Source organism: Alligator sinensis, unplaced genomic scaffold, assembly GCF_000455745.1.
Source record: "Alligator sinensis unplaced genomic scaffold, ASM45574v1 scaffold599_1, whole genome shotgun sequence".
Classification (NCBI taxonomy): domain Eukaryota; kingdom Metazoa; phylum Chordata; order Crocodylia; family Alligatoridae; genus Alligator; species Alligator sinensis.
In genome coordinates this window covers 1,654,433-1,667,187 of record NW_005841968.1, presented here as the reverse complement: position 1 = coordinate 1,667,187, position 12,755 = coordinate 1,654,433, and the positions used below count along the sequence as shown (strand labels likewise).

The 12,755-nt window shown below is 44.6% G+C and overlaps 1 long non-coding RNA gene across 1 annotated transcript in view; it reads left to right on the top strand.

Annotated features, from left to right (window-relative positions):
• Positions 1-8,718: 8,718 nt before the first annotated feature.
• The window catches only part of LOC106722024, an 18,046-nt gene continuing 14,009 nt past the window's right edge, over positions 8,719-12,755 (top strand). Inside the window, exons 1-2 of the long non-coding RNA XR_003093328.1 lie at positions 8,719-8,791; positions 11,500-11,537. This is a non-coding gene — a long non-coding RNA (uncharacterized LOC106722024). The remainder of the gene's footprint in view (positions 8,792-11,499; positions 11,538-12,755) is intronic.

Here is a 12,755-nt window from a genome sequence, read left to right as displayed (position 1 = left end):
CTGCTGTCAGCAATCTGAGATGTCACTGGCTGCTGGCAAACAGCACATTTTGTTCTCTTTGTCATTAAAGAGAAATCCAGACTGCAGTAGGGGATGTTCTCCATGCTGAAGGGCTAGATTAGCAAAGGAACTCAAAAGAAACGTCTCTTCCCGGGTGGGTTAGGATCCAGGGGCGCTTATACACAAGCAGTGAGACTGCTCCAACATGCTGTAATTACAGCGTGTCAGAACAGACTTGATTAATCAAGTCTGCTGGAGCGTGGTAATTACCATGCTCCAGCAGACTCCAGTGTCTCGTGCATCAGCGTCCCTGTGCCTAAAAATGGTGGTGGAGGCGCTTTAACTAAAGCTTGTTCAATGAGCTCTAGATAAAGTGCCCCCACTGCCATTTTTAAGTGAAGGGATGCTGATACTTGAGGCACTCCAGGTGCTTTAATTAGAGCAGATCATGGAGCTGCTTTAATTAAAGCGCCCTCCCCTGCACTCCTGGGGCACGTGTATAAATGCCGTAGGGTCTTATTCTTCAGTGCCTTGCAGCTTTTGCATGAAAATATGTATAAAGCACTTTACAGCTTACAAGGCCAGCTCTTTACTACAGCAGTCATTTACTATACAAGAAGCCAGGCAATGCAGGGTGAAGCCCCTGGTGTATTAGTAGGACTGTGATCTAAGTAGTGACAAGCTCCGATCACATCCTTAAAGATTTAAGAGAGGGGACACTCATGGCACAGTGGTAATGAACACCTCTTCTAATGAATTTCTGTTTATTTGGAACAGCAATTCCAATACAGGTACAATTTATCTTTCAGAAATGGTTATCTATGACTTTTAGACCTATGTAAAAGACAAATTTTACATCAGTAGAACTATATTTGTTAGGAATGCAGTTTTTACCAAAATAGTTAAATTGGTACAGCCCCTAGCACTGATGCAGTTATGTTGCTATAGATGTGATTTACACCACAAATACCCTATTTGTCTTCCTGTGTAATATAGCTGTAGTGGTATCAAGTGCCTTTGTACCAATATGCCAGTGTCCACAGCAGAGGGGTTGTACTGCTTTAAGCATACCAGCCTAACTGAAGTGCAGCAAGCTTAGAGCTATAAAGAAAATTTATTTCAAGGACTGCGTCCACTTGTAAGTGGCAGCTATAAAAGTATAGTCCAAACCAAACCAATAACAGCAAGCAAGGGCCGGGGAACTTTTTGAATTTTCAGGCAGCTCTCAACTCTTCCCAAGAAATTTTGGGACGAGCTATGGATAGTGGTGTTCTTGTTCTTCAGACCAAGTGATGAGAGTCCCCGCTCCTCTCCCTGTTCCCTGCCACATGGATCTCACAAAGAACTCTGTGGATGCTGGTGGTCAAGAAGCTAACAAAGGTTTTTCTTCTGCTTACAGCTCCTTCAAAACCAGTTTTCCACCTGTTTGTAAGAGGAGATGGGGTGTAGCTACACTTTGAAGTCTTGGCTGGTTGAAGCAGCCCCAACAACAAAACAGCTAGAAAGGAATCCTATTTATTGTTATGAATCAGTTTACTGGATTTTAAGCGTTAGTGGCCTGTTCTTTAAGCCCACGGCCTCTGCAGCAAGGCTGTTGTAACCCTTTTCTACTTCTGAAGTCACTGTCTGCAACTTCCAGAAGAGCCTGTGTGGCACGAGCACCTCATAGACCACTAGAAGAAAAAAGTCTGGCAGGAAAAATGCCCGGGTCGTGCTTCTATTCTGGATCATCCATTGCACACCTGCTGAGATAATGGGACCCTCTTCTCTGCAAGTCATCTTCTTAGTCTCCCCAGCCAGCCCTGGAGTGCTGAGAGGGAGAGTGGAGAAGCAAGGTGCAAGAGCCCTGTGGCACACCGCTTAGCCGCCATCCAGCCCATTTCCCCTTGCACTACCTTGCCTGGTGGATTCACTGGGACAAAGAAGCCTTGTGAAGGCTTTCCGTCCAGCAAACAATTTAGGAATATCTATAATAAAATCCAAGGAGCCCACATAGGAAGTGTCTTGGAATGAATTTATCGTGTGTTACGTTTACTTCTGTAACACAGGAGCAGACTTCCTTTAGGCTCCCTCCTCACTGAAGCCTTTTCTCAGGACCTGGAGGTCACTTGTTCCCTGACCTATAAGTAAGAAGCAAGGGGAAGTGCCCTGTAGGGTCTGGGAATTTGCTGTCTTAGCCCTGACAGGGCAGCACGGTTCTTTCTCCCCCGTCCCCAGCCTGCCGGAAAAACTCACAAATGGGGAAAGAAAGTTAAAAGTCATTGGGGAAGGGCACTGAACACCAGGGTGGGGCACTGCTCTACAGAGGATATTTCTAAGTCTTGTTCATTCAATAAACGAGGCACAGGAAATCTTGGCACTTATTTCTTCCTCTCCAAATTAACCATAATACAAACCTGCCCCCTGTGTGAAGGCTGTAAAAGGGACAAGAAAGGACCCAGGGAGTGCTAAGGGGTTCACAGATCAATTTTGCTGGAAGCAAGGATCATTCTGTTGTCTTGGGGCCTGAACCCACAGAGGAGGGGGTACTGAATCTTTTTTTTGTTTGAGGAGGAGGAGGAGGACGAGGACTGTTTGAAATCTATCAACCAAGGGCATTACGAGAACTCTGTCCTTCTCTAGAAGAGCCCGTGAAGAAGGAAATATGGAAGGAAGTGGGAGTGAAGGAGTGTAAATCTATCCACAGATAGACTACTTTGACTCATAATCCCCTAAGGTTCATGAAACCCTTATGTCTGGTTACACTGAAGTCAATTCATCAGCCCTTTTTATATTTGTCTGCTAACTTCATATCTTTGCTGTCACCCTGAGGACCAGGTCGTGACCAGAGGATGATTGGAATAAGAGAGAATACTTCATGGAGAAGTGGTTGGTTTTTTTTTGTTTTGTTTTCATTAGCAGGTCTTGTGGATGGTTGTCTCCTCCTTAAAAAAGCAGTCTGATATTCACAGTAAGAGCAGTGATCTGTAACTATCATAAAGCCATCTCTGTTGGATATGTGACAAAGTCAATTTTCAGAGGTGGCAAAAGTACAGGTTTATGTCCAAATATCCAAGAGGGGAAGCTTTCTAGTAATTATAGATATAGATACCATGGAAACCTCTTTTAAATGAAGATTAAATTAAAATGAAATACTTGTAAGGAAGGCTTTTGGCTGAAAAAGAAATACAGACTCCATGTCTTGGCACTGGAGGGATATTCAGCAAGTTGACTGAATATATCAAGTGACAGGTGAAACAGTAGAGATACTCACATCCTACAAACAAGCCATGTGCCAGAAAAATGAAGTGTTGGATCAAAGCTATGTTAAAAATAGTAATAATAAAAAAAAAAGACAAAGAAAAGATACCCACCCTAGCAAAATCCTTGGAATTAAATCCAAAAATGCAGTGCTATTGACACTTTTATTCCAACTAAATGAAAAATCAGAATTTGAAGACTGCAATACATGTTTCCGTCGCTTTACGTGGGTTCTGTATGTGCGGATTCGCTCTTATGCGATGACCCCTTTTATACCAAAAATGCATTATATGCAAGGTCAGTTCACTCCTATGTGATGGGTGTGGTGGAAGCCTGCAGTCAGCTGCTTTGTGTGGTTCGTTGTGGGAGTGACGTGCACCAAAATACAGTCTTCTGTGTGGATCTGTGCACCTTGTTCATTGCCTGTGACTAGTTTCCATCCCCATTATGATAGTGATCTGTGCTTGTGTGTACTCTCTGCCGTTGGTGAGTACCAAAATTGTCTTGTAAAAGTGGTAGAAATGGGTCTGGGGGTCAGTACAGTCAAGCTCTTGGAACGTATCCCTATTCATTACACTTCAGAGTGGGTTCCCTTTATGTGAATTTGAGTTATGTGCTGTTTTCCAGGAATGCATGTGCAGCGTAAAGTGAGGGAAACCTGTATATTGTTTGCTTCAAATGGGATCTTCCATGGAACAAGACAACTTAGGGTTTTATTCTTTATCTTTTACTGGTGCCCAGGCCCTCCAAAACAGAGGAATACACAACTTGAAATTCTTGAACTAGATACCTGAGAAAGTGACAGATCAGGATAGAGGCTCTAAATCCCATCACTGCAGTAGGTCCTAAAACAAAAATTTCAATTTCCCTGTTGTCAGTTGATCTGAAGAGCATCAATCTGTCCTAAGCGCTGTAATTCGTGCTGCGACCAACCACAGTGTGCTGATGCTATTTTCTAAAATATTGGGACGGTATTATCAACAAAAAGGAGGTGTCAGATCTTCAGTTAGCTAACTTCATCTAATATTAGCTGTTCCTGGATGAAAAAGAAGCAGAGAAAAAAAATAGAAAATAGTTTGTGTATTCTTAAATTCTGCACATTAAGAGGAAATAAAGGTCATGGCAGTTGCTTAAGTAGAAGGATACCAGAAGGTAGAGTCTACAGGCCAGAGTCTTTGAATGCAGAGTTTTGCCTTGGATTGTTTGCTTACCAGTGGACATATTCGCATTCAGGATCCAGGGACGGTCTGAAGACTGTATTCCAGCTAAAGAAATGAATAGGTAGTAGCTACAGTTCATTCCCAGGAGAGCCCATAGAAAATATCTCGTTTAGAAAGTCGTCCTCCTGGTTAAAGCTACTTCAAAAAGTTGTTTTTCTTTCTTTTGTTGTTTTGTTTGACTTCTAAAGATAAAGGTCTAATACAAAGCAATTCTGTATCTCTTACGAGGGTGAAGGTACACTAAGATTTAATATAGTCTTTCATTCTTGTATCATTTACAAGAAATTATTTTATTCCACTTTTGTCCATATGTAAAACGCTTTAAAAAGCTGACAGATTTTGCTGTCAGAAAAGCTATGGAAGTCAACATTGAATATAGGATCCAGTTCATAAAGGCTTTCACTTTTGGTCTATTACACCTATCGTAAAGGAGAAAGAAAGAAGAGGTGAGAAAAAGCACTGTCAAATCCTCAGTTATCTTCAGTTATTTGACGGCTAAATCATTTCATTTCAGAAGCTTTCTAACTTGGAGCTGCCTTTCTCTATGGATATTTTTGTTCCTTGATTCAGAGTAATGGCAGCATCACTTGAAGGAACATATGCCACATACAAAGAAAAATGTAAGATGGCCACCTGGTCGGTCATATTTTTAATTTAAATTTGCAGGCTCCACCAATCCCCATCATGTTAAGAGTGCCTTATACACTATGCTCAATCACGAAGTGGTACACAGTAAAAAAAAAAGATATCTGTTTTCTCATTCTTTTGCCTACCTTCCTGATGTTGCGCTGCTATTGGATGGCCCGTTGCAATGGATCCGCAGATTTTTATGTCACTGTAAACCTTTATTTTTCTGGTCCTATTTAGTGCTTTGTTCTTGACACCTCCCATTGTTTTCAGCACCACATTGAGAAATATGGGGTGGGGGAGGATAGCAAGCATGTATGAAGGGAGAGGGACACAGGTATGATTCCCCAGCAACAGAGTGAGTGAGAAGGTGGAATGAAAATGTGGTTAGTCGTGTTAGTTTAAAGTTGGACAGAAGGCAGGGCAGAGTGGTACCTTAGAGACTGATTCAGACAGGTATGAACTTTTATAAGGCATACGAAAGCCTGTGCCTCTCTCCATGTTGACCCTGTCCTACCTCCTCTTGTGTAAGGTGGCATGTAATTCTCTTTGCAGTGTGTGACAGTCATGCAAGTTCTGCGCGGTAAGTGAGGTACTTGGAGCTACAAAACATAGTCTGCAGTTCACATGAAGGGCCAGGTGGTAACAGCATTCCAGTGACATGTGGATATATATTTTCTGCCTAGAACTGCTGAATCTGATATTCTGGTCCAGTTGTTTTTGGGTGGTAAAGATAATCACTAAGCAGTTGGAATCAAAGCACCTGTGTTTTATTGAAGAGACAACACATAATATTGAATGTGTACTGAAATTCAACCTGGGCTTGGTTTTGAATATAGGATGATCTAAATGCCGAATAAGCACTTTATCCACTAGGCAAGGGGTCGGCAACCTTTAAGAATAGTAGGGAACTGCTTCTAACCCTGGCCGCTGTTGTGGGCCACCGATCCCCTCCACAGCACTGCAGCCTTCCATGCTCTTTGTTGAGGGCTGCTCTTGCACCCGCCTACTGCAGCCTCCACTTCATCTCGCCAGTGAGTTCTGCCAATGCCCATTGCCAGCGGTGATGGAGAGAATCAAATTCAGTGGTGGGGGCAAGCAGTAGCTGTAGCAGAGTGAGAGCAGCCTTCAGCATAGAGCAGGGAGGGCTGGGACAGCAGCCAGCAGCTTGGTGTTGCAAAGGGGATGGCAGAAGAACTCATGGCAGAGGGCAGAGAAGGTGCCACCACTGCCAGGTACCATCACCTCCTACCTCCACTGCAGGCTGGATCCTGTCTCTTCTGTCCTGTGGGCCATAGGTTTATGATCTGTGCATTAGGCTATTTAATTGTCCCAGGAGAGAAGCAATCCATTTTTGTCTTGAACCAGCCAGAAGAAGGGACCTGCTCTTTCCACTTGAATTACAAGTAAAATTATTAATATGTTGGCATTAATATGTGGATTTAGAAAGGAAATATTCTTTCTAATTCATTCTGAAAGCTATTTTTTATGGGAAGTGATGTGGAAATCTGATACAATTTACTGTGTTCTGTTTTTGAACCAAAAATGTGAATGAAGAAAAGATTAAATTTGACTGAAAGCATCTTAATAAGTACTGGTAAATGTTTTTCTTGTCTACTTTTATTCTGTTAATATGAAGGAATATTAATATTCTGCACTTTTAGAACATGATCTGTTGAAGGCTGTTAAACTACTTTTCAGACATTCATGATTTAAGCTTTGTGCTACCCTGTGAGATGGGGAATCATTGTTTGCACAGTTTGCATGTAGAACATTTTTAAATGGCAAGTTTAAGTTCAAAATAGTCAAACTTGCTTGTGATTTAAGTTATGCTTCTACCTTTATTCCCTTATTTTTGCTGTTGGGTAACTTTCTGTTGTAGCCTTTACCAAGGTTTGGTAATTGTGCAATTTTAAGCCAAGCCCCATGGCAGGGGATTTGGCTCTGGGGTGCTTGGTTCATTTTACAATACATTTGCATTCACAGTTAAATGTAGTGTGGAGCCTGTTCAAGGTAAATCCATGACACTGGCATTTATATAGTGGTGATGCTTGGTACTGTACTGGAACATCTTCTTTTGAGTTCAGTCTTGTAAAGAGAATGAGGCAAAATCATAATGCCTCGTGGTGAAGGCTCTTGGTAGACTGGAGTTTACGCTCAGAGCACACTTGACCTAGTAACTGTAGGGTTCTTTTTATTGTTATTATTAATTTGGCCTGCATCATTCCTGAATGTCTCGGCTCCAGGAATTCAATATTTTCACTTTATTTTTGTTATTAGTTATGGAACTGGAATATTTCCAAACGTGTAGGGTTTGGGCCTGTATTGTGTTTCTCTGCGTTTAAAAATGTGTAGTTTGGATTTAGGTTGATTGGGCAATCTGATTAGATTACAGCATTTGTTGTTCCGCCTTCTGCCTGTTTGCCAAAGGCTTTTATTGCATCCTACCCCTTTAGGTTAATTTTTTTAAATTAAAATCCATTTAATTACAATTGAGCTTTGTGTGAATGGCAAAAAATACATAATTTAGCGATTTTTGAATGAAACACAAATGTGTTGGAAAATGGGAATTGAATCAGTGAGGCTTTCAGAATAAAAGAGGCAGTTTCAATAGTGTTTATTGTACTGTAGATTTGTCCATGAGAAACCAGACTGAGACCTGCTAAACTCATTTCACATAGGCCATTGCTGAGGGCTTTTATTCACTGCCTAACTGTTCTGATTTTGGTCTATGACACCCTAATATAAGGGAGACTTGATGTTTTATAATTTTCTGTGAAACTTACATTTTCAACCCAGACTCCATAGCACACATCAGACAGTACCTCATTGAAGAACTTCTGCTTACAGAGTTGGATAACTCTGTTGGGTTCAGTATAGCATGAATTACCTTTTTAATCAGACGGAGGGTAAAATTAAATCTTTTTCAAAACATTTCATTAGTCATTAAAAACTCAAAACTTCCAAAGTCCAATGACTTGAATGGAGAGTACTGTGAATAGAGCAGACAGCGGGGGGTAGAATATAATTACATTTGTTTTCATTCATTAAGAAGGACCGTGCATACTTCTCTCAGTTTTCCACTTCATTTGATCACTCATAATTGTGTGATCCTCTCCAATTTGTGAAGGTAAATGAGTTATTTCCCCCTTTCATGCTGTGTCCCTGCCTTTTCTTTTCTACACATTACATATTTCCAGAATATGTGAATGTTCTCTTTATTAGCTCTTAGAAAAAAAAGAGTATTGTCACTGCTATCGGCAAAAGGCTGGGCACAGTTAGTGAGTGGTAGCAGTTCCTACACACTAATTGTGATTGGACACTTAACCCCCATAAACTCCCTAAAAAACCTAATCATAGGTGCTGGAGGTCTGGCCTTCCAACTGTTGAGTGCCTCTTAGGTCTTGCTTAGCACTCCTTACTGGAGCAAATCTCCATTGACCTCAAAAGGAGGGCAGGCTGGAGAGGACCATGTACGGCAACACCTGTTAAAATTAGTCTGCAAAGTAATAAGTGACGTACAGAGGGATCCTCCAGAAATAAACTGTGAACTAGAACATGAGGGTGCCCTGATGCAAAGCAGAAGAAAAGTATTAACACAAAGCATTCATTTTCATTTTCTCCCCTCCTAGGATCTTAGCTCATTTGCCATGCCCTTCCTGGATGGAGACGTGGAGAGCTCGGATAAGAATGCTTCCCGGAAGGTAGGACCATTTTGAAGGCTTTGCCCTCAGTGTGTTTGCTCAGAGTTGGTGTCATAGAAGCAGATTTTTCTTAGGTTTGCAGAAGGCTAGTTTCCTGGGCATAGACTCTTTCCTCCGCCACCCCTAGCTTCAGGGAGCTACACTAGGCTTAATTATAACCACTATTGGGTTCCTCTGCACAAGTGCTGTGCTAATGTGATATTTCTTTTGACGAAAGAAAAATAGGCCATCCTACAGTAGTGTCATTATATCGTAAATGTTATGTGCCGCGCTGGGGGAATGATCAGAGAGCTGGGGAATCCAGCCGGGAGCTCTGGGTGACAGGTGGAGCTGCCCCAGCTCCCAGAAAGTGCGCGGTGCCCTGCCGAGCCACACTGCACCTATGCCATGGGGCAGCTGGCATCCAGGTGTCAGGCAGGGGCATGGGCGATCCCCACTGCCTTACACTGTGTGTGGGGGGGCTCTGCCATGAGCACACAGAGGCCCCAAAAACCACTCCTGCATCCAGTGAGTGCGGGGCTTTTTAAGTATTTAAAAACCCTGGGAGGCTGGGGCTGGGCAGGGGATGGGGCCAGGCAGTGCAGCCATGGGGGCTTCTCCCGCGGCTCCCCCGGGGCTGGGCCTGCCTCTGCCCCTGTGGGGAGAGCCATGGAGGCTCTGCCCTGCTACTGCTTGCCCAGCTGGCACGGGGTGTGGGGGGGGAGGGAGTGCAGTGCAGGTATGGCTCACTCTCGGTGGCAGCAGGGCAGAGCCCCTGCTCCCAGCACTGCCACTCCTGCTTCAGCACTTGGAGTGGGGGCTCTGCTCTGTTGCCCCTTGTGGTGTGGGGGCACAGGATGTGGGTGCGGCAGCACTGGGAGTGGGGGCTTTGCTGTGTTGCCCCTTTCCATTAGAGCAAGCCCCAACCCTGGCTGGGCAGCTTGTCCCATGCCCAGTCCCTCCCTCCCCCACATCCCTTCCCCCCCCACCTGGCCAACCCCAACAGACTTACCAGCTGGAGGCAGCTGTCAGCTGCTTGTTTAGTCTATGGCTGAGTCTCTGAATTGGTCAGATCTTTTTCTGAAGGTTTTCCGAATTGATTCAGATGCTTCGAATTGATTCGGAGCTTTAACGTGGTCTCCCAATTTGATTCGGATTCGGAGATTGAGTCCCCAAATCAGGTAGAATCTCCCCCGAATCAAATCAGCTATTGAAGCTGCGCACAGCCATAGTAAAAATACCCTTTTAATGCTGAAAAAGTAACTGCACATATTTAGTGGTGACAATGTTGCAATGGTGGTAGGGGCGGATTGGACAGTCTCTACTGCCTGAACGGCCTTGCCCTCATGTGGCTACCCTAATGCTGCCCTCACTCTCAGTCCTTTATATAACCTCCCATTTATCTTGCCTGCCATGCCATGCTGTTCTTTTGGCACTAATTCAGAGGCTAACCTCTGAACTCCAGAGAACACTTACTAGTGCCTGACCAACCTAACAGATCCACTAGCCAAAATGACTCAGTTCCCCACAAGTGCCTCTTGCACCCTGGCAGGCTTACTACTGCCTGCCTGGCACTGAGCCAGCGGTCACCACTCATCACCTGACTGGCCCTTATTTAAATCTTAGCACTCTTAATCATGGCCTCCAGTCTTCCCCCTTTGCCATGCCTATGCCTTGCGGGTGTTAGTCACATTTTTACCTTCCTATATAGACTTTGGGTTTCTTAGCCTTAGGTTACTCTGGCTGCAGACTGGCAGCCTAGGCCCGTTGTCTCTGGCCTGGCCTTTCAGTCTCAACCTTTTGTCAGCTTCTGGCCACCTTGATTATCCTTGCTGGGTTTGGGCTCTGGCCCTTTTGGTCTCCGGCCACCTCAGTCACCCATGCGGGGCTCGGGCCCTGGCTTCTCAGCCTCCTGCCACCTCGGTCTCCCCTGCTGGGCTTGGGCTCTGGCCCTCTCAGCCTCAGTTTGCTTCTGTCCCATGCCCCTGCCTCTGGTAGGGCTCAAAACCTAGCATGCCCCTCAGTACCCCTGTGGTCTCCTTTCCACCCCTACAGCCACTATCCAGTACTCTAATCTAAATGAAAACAAAAATGCAAGTAACCACTTTAAGCCCAAACACTCAAAGCGCCCCTCTGGGTCATCGTACCGCTGCCAAGCCACCTCCCTCCACTGGCTGGCTCCGGCCCCCAGCCCCCCTCCCTCCACTGGCTGTCTTAGGCTCGCAGCTCCCATTCCTAGCCAGTCTGAGCTGGCAGGAGCTCCTCTCCCAGCAGAGTTCAGGGCTGCACTGCCCCTCTGCTTCAGGGACTCAGGCTTATATTCCTTCGGCTCTTCCTCTTCTGGTCAGTTGTTCTCCTGAGTGCCTGCAGGTGTGTCCCCTCGGCCTTCTGCTATTCCTCTGGCCAGACTGTAGTAGTGGCCTTGCTGCCTAACCAGGGCTCTGCCCTGTTGTCAGGCAGCTAGCCTCACTTGCAGCTTGTGGGTCCCTGGCTACCTATTCCCTTCCGGTAACCCAGAGTCGGCTGTCTTCCCCCACCTGGGGACATACCTGCTGTGGCTTCTCCCTTAAAGTAACAGGAACCCCTAGCTCCCTGTTACAGTGCCCCGTAGTGATATATTTTTTGAAGTGCTACACATGCGTCTAGAGCCACGGACGCCGAGGGGTGCAGCAGTGCAGTGTTGTGTACAGTCACTAAGTGGAGGTTTGTGACTCTCTCTTTCTGTTCAGAGACGGAGTTAACATGTTCATCTGAAGACAAGTAGAAGGTAGGGGAACAGCTCCCAAACAATTGTCTGTTCTTTGGCCAAAGAAAGTTTGTTTAACTCATTGCTGTCCTTTTGATCTGTTGGTTTCCAGGACTGGTAAAGCAAGCTGTGCAACTTGGCCAAAGCCAGGGAAATAAGGCTTCCCCTTTTAATAGCTCAGGCATCGTCTCAACCCTCCACAGGAGGTTGGAAACCTGGGGGTGTCTTATGGAGAGACATTGCCCTACTTTCCTGCATGTATTTCCAGCAGTTCACTATTAAACTAAACCAGCAACTCCATGTACTCAACATTTACAGCTGCCAGTCAAACATGAAGAGTAGATAGCATTAAAAAACATTGCAGAAAAGTGCCATATTCCTACTGGGGTGCCAGGGTCTTCAGTTGGAGCTCTGAACTCCAGGAGCAGGACTTTGAAGAGCCTGTCACTGGTTCTGAGGTTTGTCACCCTCATGTCATCTAAGTGGGGCTTTTCTGCAAATGCAGCATCTGGGGAGGGAGAAAACTTCACTGGCTGATCTGATGAGAGAAGAACAGTTATCTTAAAATGTGTCATCTTGGCATATAGCTGCAAAGCAGCTCAATTTGAATTATGATCAGTCTCCAGCAGAGTTTATGGGTTTTATGATAAAGTTAGACCTCTTTTTCAGAATGTCTGCTCTAAGAAGTTTAGGGCAAGTCAAGCAATAAGTATTACCCTATTGAAACTAGTCTGTCTTCTAACCTGTTTAATAAATTGGCTTTCTTGACAACACTGGTTTCTGTTACTTTACATTGCACAGCAAAGGATAGTAGTGTTGCTGCTATCTATCAGTAGTTCAGCATCCTAAAAGCACTAGCCTTGCTTTTTTCTGTTGGAGCTTTCTGGATTGTGCTGTAGAGTCTAAGAGGGACAGAAGAAAACTCTTGTAGACACCGAAGGGAGAAAAATACTCAAAGCCACTGAAAGATCTGTTTGATAAATATGCATCATAAAGTGAACATTGGAACAACCTTGGAAGGTATCTCCACCTACCTGTTTCTGGGTAAATGCTGGTTTCTCCATATCCTTTTGTCACCTGAGGAAGGAAAAGCTTTATTGAGGTTCAGTTCTGAAGTAAATACTTGCATCTTTTTCACATAACACAAGCCCTTCCTCTTCCTCCCCAAATGGCACGCACCTTGTTTGGGAAAGGCAGAATGCAGAAGAAACTCACGGCTGAATTCTGGCCACATGGAGC